General features: G+C 33.5%; 1 protein-coding gene across 3 annotated transcripts in view; it reads left to right on the top strand.

The window, feature by feature from the left end:
- LOC118746660 overlaps positions 1-8,331 on the top strand; it is a 155,704-nt gene that overhangs the window by 52,707 nt on the left and 94,666 nt on the right. Inside the window, exon 1 of one of the 3 annotated variants that reach the window (XR_004993868.1) lies at positions 4,802-5,481. The exons of the other annotated variants lie outside the window; for them this stretch is intronic. The gene's annotated coding sequence lies outside the window, so the exon portion shown is untranslated. Of the gene's footprint in view, positions 1-4,801; positions 5,482-8,331 lie in introns of those variants that run through there. 3 annotated transcript variants of the gene reach the window in all.

Raw genomic sequence — 8,331 nt, 5'->3', positions numbered from 1 at the left:
TTCATTCGCTGGCGCCAACAAGACAAAATGTGTGAGCATCGTTGGACTACAGAAATTCAATGTTAAGAGACGAAATTCTCTTAAATGCCGAAATATATTTGTCGATATTCGTGGAGACCTCTTGATTCTGCCAAGTCGCTGTAAAGTAAAGCATGCAATGGTTTTGGTAAATGAGCCAACGAAGGTATTTAGGTATTGTCCTCCACAACACACTCCTGGTATCTCCGAATGAGGCTTTGATGCAATATAATATTGCCAAACCGCATCCATAGGCCCAATCGTCACACGACAGCTCGGTTTAGTCAATGGCGCGATGTATGTAATTGCACACTTAAAAGGTTTACGCACGAGGCGAATGTTGGCTGGCGGGCGACCAACTTTGTTGAAAGCGATTACTTGAAAGTAGAATGCAAAGTTGAACAATGCAAACGCCTTTTTATGGCGAATATTTTTATATATTTTTTATATTTTGATATTTTTAATCATTCAAATTTTTTTTTCGGGCAACCCGGCGAATGGTTAATATTCTGACAGTTGTATAGTCTCCCCAGAATATTAAAAGTGCGACATCAAAGAATTCGAATTACCATATTCGAAACAATCGAGCCATATCCGCGAAGGAAACGTAAGCTCCAAATTTTTTTATTTGCCGTTTTTTTTTTGTTTAATAAATACTGCATATTTTCCACAAACAAATAGCTTCTTCATATCCATCATCTGTCAAACAAATACAACAAAAAAAAAGCTGAAAGTGGACCATCCATTCTCGAGTTATGCGCCATCTGACGTACGCAAGTTTGGTATATACATAGAAATATTTATTTTCAATAACAATCGGGGGTTATATTCGATGTAAATAAGCTTGTTTAAATTAAATAATTAAATCAAATTCGTTTTTGTTTTAAAATACCACCATTCACTATTATCCACACCTTTTTATGGAATTTAGCTCCCATTTTAGGAAGTGTGATTGAATTCTTCCCCTTTTTCCCCTGCTTCCATAAACCATCCCTGTGGGTGGGAGTGCCAAATTTTAGAAAAAAGCTACTTACAAAACCTTTAATAATTGAATCATGTTCTTATATAGTGGGGCAGATTGAAAAAAAAAAACGTAAAAACAAAAACGGTAAGAGGCACCATCGAAAAAAACGCATTTTTAATAGTTTTTATAATATTTTTTGATTTACTTTGTCGAAGAGTATTGCGTAGCTTCCAAAGGCTATCTACTTCATACAGCACTAATTTCTTTGTTACCCTGAAAGAGGAAAATATTTATATGACTTCTAACAGCTAGTGCCTAAATGCAAACTGCATCGTCGATAAACCCTCGCAAAAGGGCAACATTAGGGTGTTAGACTATTCGAAATTTTCCAAACCCGGTTTTTAAGATATTCGAAAAATTACAATAAAACAAGTAAGAGCAGCGCTGTCTTCGGCTATGCCGAAGGCTTCATACCTTTCATGAACATCTGCAAATTTTACTTTGACAGATTACTGCTTTTGAATACATCTGCATACATCGATAGAGGAGTTACATACTTATATAAAAAATCGCATCTAAACAATCAGAGGTATGGAAGATATACTTTATATGACACCAATCTAAGTGATTTTCACCGCTATGTGATCGGTATGTAAACCGGTAACACAATTTATTGGGTTTAGTTTCCTACATAAAGGAGATATATCGCAAAAACTGGTATCTGAACAATCAGTGCTATAGGAGATAAAGCTTATACAGCATAGATTTTGACGATTTTCTCAGTAGACTTTGTATTATTATTTATAAAATATCTTACGAAATTTATCGGTTTTAGCTGTTCAAATAAAGAAGTTTTACAGTAAAATCCCATATCTGAACAATCTGATGTTTGGAAGATATATGTTGTAGTCATCCGATCCTTGTTATTTTCACTGTAAGTATTCTGTTAATAATGAGTGAAAATGGTGCGAAACTTCATGTTCCTAGCTGCATAAATGGAGGAGTTATGATAAAAGACCTCATATCTGAACAATCAGTTGTATGGGGGCTGCAGGTTATAGTGACCCGATCTTTATTATTTTCGAGGTAAGTCTTCTGTTGATAATGAGTGAAAACAGCGCGAAATTTCATGGTCCTAGCTACATAAATGGATGAATTATAACGAAAAATCTCATATCTGAACAATCAGTTGTATGGGAGCTATAGGTTATAGTTACCCGATCTTTTTAATTTTCACTGTAAGTTTTCTGTAGATAATTATTGAAAACAGTGCGGAATTTCATGTTCCTAGCTATATAAATGGAGGAGTTATAACGCAAAATTTTATATCTGAACAATCCGTTGTATGGGAGCTATAGGTTATAGTGACCCGATCTTTGTAATTTTCACTATAAGTATTCTGTTGATAATGGGTGAAAGTGCTGCGAAATTTCTTGTTCTTAACTACATAAATGGAGAAGTTATAATGAAAAATCTCATATCTGAACAATCAGTTGTATGGGAGCTATATGTTATAGTGGTCCGATTCTTCCGGTTCCGACAAATGATTAATACATTATAAAAATACACCCACCTACCAAATTTCATCCGGATATCTCGAAAACTGAGAGACTAGATTGCATACAAACAGACAGACAGACGGACAGACGGACAGACGGACAGACGGACATGGCTAAATCAACTCAGCTCGACGTTCTGATCATATAAGTATACATTTTCATGGGTCTATCTCTTTTTGTTCTGGTACTTACAAACATCGGACCAAAGTTATAATACCATTTCATGCTCATGAAAGGTATAAAAAGGGTTTCTAATTTTGAAACAAGGAAAAAACGGATAAACCGCTTTTATTTTACATGCTTATGTTGGTATTAAGTCTTGACCAAAAATTACAATAAAACTATTAACAGCAAAGATTGCTTTTATTTACCAAACTGTTCATTCCCAAATAACCTAGGATTATGTTTAATTTTTTAAGGATTTCCCTAAATTGGAAAAGCCTTGAAAACTTCGAAAAACTTTTAACTTTTATTGAGAGCTCAAAATTTGAAATGAAAAGCAACCGGTTTGTTCGATAAAAAAATCGGTTTATTCGATATTCGAAAAATGAAGATTTCAAAAATACCACCTATAGATATTCAAAAAAGCCAGTAGAAACCGGTCAATTACCCTAGATATTCGTTGAAAGATTTTTGAGAAACAAAGAAATTATCATTAGTGGGCGGGCCTGCGTTTATTTTCCTTTTTTAGCCAAGTTTCTTACTAAATTAGTACTTTATACATATGTAAATATTTAGCAATTTCGCTAAAATATCGGAGTTTTAGCTTATAAAAAAATGCCGTCTTTTCATAAATACTGTTACATGAAAATTGATTGGTTATTTAATGATTCGATTTTTAATCTGAACAAAACAATGATAATATGTATTTAATAAATTGTTATATCCGTTTTTGTTCTTTAAAATTTAAGGTTTTTGCGTTCTATGAAATTGGTAACCGGTACTAAACATTCGAATTTTTCGAAATTGATAGATGGTACAAAAAACGAATTAAATTTTGGAAATTGCCATAATAAAAAATTACCACTCCCCTTTTATCAAAATTTGTAGTCGGTACTAAAAACCCAATTTTTCAAAATTGGTAACTGGTACAAAAACCGGACCGAAGATTAATTTTTCAACAAATTGAGACCATTTCTTGTATATTTCTACATTTGTACATTTGTGCGTCAGTTACAATAGTTTTTAATTAATTTAAAATATTCCCGCTCAAATTGAGAGATAGAAAATTTTATTACTTTAATGAAACTATTTTTCTGAACAGCATGGTACGTTTTTTTATTCTGGCTGGAATTTTTTCCAGGTACACCTAAAAATAAATCCAGATTGACTAGGCAAATTGTCCAAAGTACCCTCAATGTCTACAAAAATTACTCATTGGAGATACAAAAAATAAAAAAAAAATATCGATCCTTCCGAGACAAATACCATAGCTGAATGTCTAAATTAGTTCAAGTTGGTAGCCTCTAAAGAAGACACAACTGGGCTCACACTTTTTGTGATGTCGTTGAAGGACTCTTTTAAAAATTCTCCTAAATTCTTTACATCTGCAACACCAATCACATCCCTTTTCCATTTAAAACTCAAGTCTCAACGTTCCGTAATGTTGCTGCATAGCAACTTTTCACACAACCTTCGACAACCCAGTCTGTAGGCAACAAATGTTGTTGACGCGAATATTGCTCTCGCTCTCTCTCACTATGGGCAACAAGCAAAACCAAACATCCAACTCCTCTATGTCGTAGCTCTCCTTGGCCAACAATGGTCTTGGCCATACTTGTGCTGCAGCATTTGTTGCATGTGCTAGCGAGAATGTTGTATGTGGCACGCGCGGCATGTTGCAACATAGCTTTTTTCAAGGTATTTAACCAGCATTTGTATCAACACGTTTGCTATTACTCTGATTAGATGTATGTATGTACATACATACATATGTATATATGTAAGAAAGCAATATGCGGCGCTTTGCCACTGCAACGCGTGAAACAAGTTGCCCTGCCAAGCCCCCAGCCACCTTACAGCATCTGCACGCACACGTTTGCACATACATACTAAATAGTACTAGTACTCTACTACAACAACAACAACAACAACAAACAAATAAAGCCGGCTTTGGCTGCTGCTGGGCGCGCTCTGGGTTGTGGTTATTGTGGTTGTTGTTTTTTGGCGCTTTTGTTTTCATTTCATCTTCTGTGCGAAAATTTTCAATGTTTACGCGAAACCATTTGCGAAACTTGCATTCAGTCTTCGTTTGCTGAGTGTTGCGGGTGGTTCGGTTTGACTGCGCGCTACGCGAAGTGAGCTAACAATATCTACTACTTATTTACAAATAGTAGTAGATAAGTAAATGAAAAATCTTCAGTGAATGAGTTTGGAGCGCTTGAATTGCTCTACTGACGTGTTTCGTCTTTTTGGCCGTGTCTTGTGGCGCGCAATTGCATAATACATACTCGTACATACATACATACATACATAAATAGAGGTGTTTGGGTGGGTGTATGCCTGCAAAGCGCCACTGTACGTTCAAGTGTTTGTCTCGCAGCAAGTGCTAGTGGTGTTAGTGAACCAACCGAACCGTTAGAGTAGCGGAAGTGAAAATTATTACAATTTCTTCCCCAAAATTTAATTGTGTATGCGCCACATGTCTCTGTCTCTGTCTCTGTGTGGGTGTTCGTGTTAATGAGTGGTTGCTGCTTTTCGTGCACGGAAATACAATTGATTATTATAATTAGTGCGAAACACGGTAGAGTGTCATATTTCGAACAAATCAAACTGAAATTGTTATCGTTAATGGAGTATATAGCAATTAAAATAAAATTAATGTTTGTTAAGTTGTAATTTAATGCATATAAAATTTAAATGCAGAATAATTGACATCAGTGGAGATATTGTGGAAGTTGTGGGAAAATATTCAAGTGAGCCGCTTCGAGGGATACTGAGGTAAGTTTTACGAAATCTTGGAAATTCGTAATTAATTTATGTACATAGGTATTAAATGCTACTCAAGCCAATTTAGACTTATTATACTATTTTTTAAGTATTTCAAATAAAGACAGTTTAACTTAAAAAAAAGCCGAAAGATTGTGAAAAACTTAAGCTTTGAGAGTAGTAAATTTTATAGCGATTTTCTCGTATTTGGGGAAGTAGGGGCATTATAGTCGGTTTTAATCTAAAAATGATTTGAAAATCGAAATTTTATGGAATTTTTTATAAATAAAGTAAAAAAAATTTTAAGCGCTTGAGCCGCATTTTAAAAATTTTAAATGCATTATAGGCTTAGCTCATTAAAAAATTCGATTTCCCATATAAGTAAAACGGGAAATTTTTTTCGGTCGATTTGATTTTTCGGTATTAAATTTTTATTTTTGGGAAAAACGAGTGTAAGCTTTTGGAGCGCATGAAATTTGCTACAAAAAAATTCCTGTGAGCAAATGTCTCAAAATTTAAATTTTTATAAATTCGAAATTTTATTTCATAATAATTATTGATTAAAATTTATATTTATTTACTAAATGTATACGTTATTCTTGAAATAAAACATGTAGGTAATCGTTTTTTGGTATTTATTGTAAGTTAATTTCTAGTGTGAGAATAATAAATATCGTCTTAAAAGACATTTAACGTAAATTATTATTAACATTTTCGTAGCAAATTTCTTGCCCACAAAAGCTATATACACTTGTTTTCCTCAAACAAAAATTTTATACCGAAAAACCAAATTGAAACCGAGAATTTTTTTTTTTTTTAAATTTTAATTATACTGTTCGACAGCCGAAACCAGCCCGGAGTTTGTTGAGTTTGGCTGTTATTCCTTCTTGGCATAGTTTGTTTTGTTTTAATTTTTTAGAGACTTTTACGTTGGTGGCATGAAGTTTATGTCTGAGAAGACTCCTAGTAAAATTTTCCGAAGAATAAATTTCTCAGACTTTCATTTTAATCATTTTTTCCACTTTTTTGAAAACTACTTAGGCCGGGACATGAAAATTTTAGTAGGACATAAAATAAAAATACGAGCTAACTTTTGCAAATCCATCGAGGGTTTTATTACTGGATCAGTTTTGCGACAACATTTTTTTTTATTGTTTACCAAAATCACCGGAAAAAGTTACCAAATTCAATAAAAAATTACCAAACTTATTTTATGTGCAGAACTGTACAAATATACGTATGTCTGTATTTATATCCGAAGACACCAAGCATTTCAGGCAATCAGTGCTCCATTCACATAAAATTTTTACGAAAGTTTGTTGAATTTTTTTAAATATTGAACAAAGTTTGAATTTACACGAGTTCTGTTAAAGAAAGAACTATATTTTTTTTTTAATAACCAAAATTAAATTACAAAAAAAAATATGTTAAAACTTGTCAAAATATTGTGCGGCTATAATTTTTTCGATTTTCTGAAAATTTCGATTCTGAAAATAAAGTTATCATTTTTAAACTTGGTACATATGTTCCTCATACTATTAGCAAGTTATGGTAAAACTTCTAGGCCGATCAGATAACCCGTACGCCCCCCTTCCCTTCTCACCATATATAACGTTGCTTTTGAACGATAACCCTTTTCAAAACTTGCTTAAACCCCTTTAGTCTGGCACCCATATTGTGATACATATTTCAATTACCTAATTAAACGATTCAAGTTGAATTAACTTTTTTTAACATGTGTCAACCCTACTAAATATAGTTCTAAATAAAGACTTTCAAACGTATTTCGATTGATACCAATCTCCTTCAAACACCTCAAAAATTGTTTAAATATTCAAATTAAAGATTTCTTAGCACTCTTTCGTTTCGACTTTTCAAACAGGTGGCAACCCTTACGAAAAAATAAAAATTTATTGCTCATGCATGACCCATAGCTCTTGACACTTCATTTTTTAAATTAAATGAACTGTGCAAATCTGATGTCATTAAAAAATGCATATGTGTATGTAAGGTAGTAACTTTTAAAAAGGTGGCAACCCCACTAACAAAAATAAAAGCTTATTGCATATCCGGGGACCGTATTCTTTCACTTTGTACCTCATTTTTAGTCCAACTTACTGTGAAGATATTATATTTTTTAAAATAGTGGCAGCCGTACTAAAAAAATAATACATTATTGGACATCTAGAGGCCAAGCACCTTCATTTTCTGTAATCCAACGAACGGTGCGGAGCTTATAATTTTTTAGACGGATGGCAACCCGATAGAAAATCTTAGGCCTAAAGATAATACCTCTATTAAAAAAAAATGTTGACAAATCCGTTCAGTAGTTTTCGAGGTTAACGTGATGAAAAAATCCCGATACATAGATCTCTACGTGTACTTCGCTTAAAATGTTAATTTTTGGGAAAACCTGCAAAAACTGTTGTTACTCAAACAAAATCCAATTATTATTACGCATTTTTTTATTATTAGTTCGCGTCATTACTTGTCAGCTTGCTAGTTCTAGGTACTCTACGGAACACAAAAATATTGATTAGTATTTGTCTGTAAATACGCACTACCATGATACAAAAAAGAAGGTACCCACTGGGAAAATAGGTAAGCACCTTGCGAGGTAAGCCATGTTTTCTTTCAGTTTTTAGTACCAAAATTGTCATCATGGCCAATGTCATCTACTAGTAAAGGGCAAAATGAACACCTCCGAAGACACATTACGTTGTCAGTTGCAAAATAGCGTGCAGCCGAAGTTATTTCCAAGCACCGAACTACTCCGAGCGACTGCTCTGCATTACACGTAACTTACTTTGTAAAACGGCTCAGAAGTATGTCTGATACCAAATGTACATTCTAAATTCCTAC

This window comes from Rhagoletis pomonella, unplaced genomic scaffold, assembly GCF_013731165.1.
Source record: "Rhagoletis pomonella isolate Grant_MI unplaced genomic scaffold, Rhpom_1.0 Rhpom_scaffold_00011, whole genome shotgun sequence".
NCBI lineage: Eukaryota > Metazoa > Arthropoda > Insecta > Diptera > Tephritidae > Rhagoletis > Rhagoletis pomonella.
Note: the sequence above shows the minus strand (reverse complement) of the source record. Positions and strands in the feature narration are given on the sequence as shown.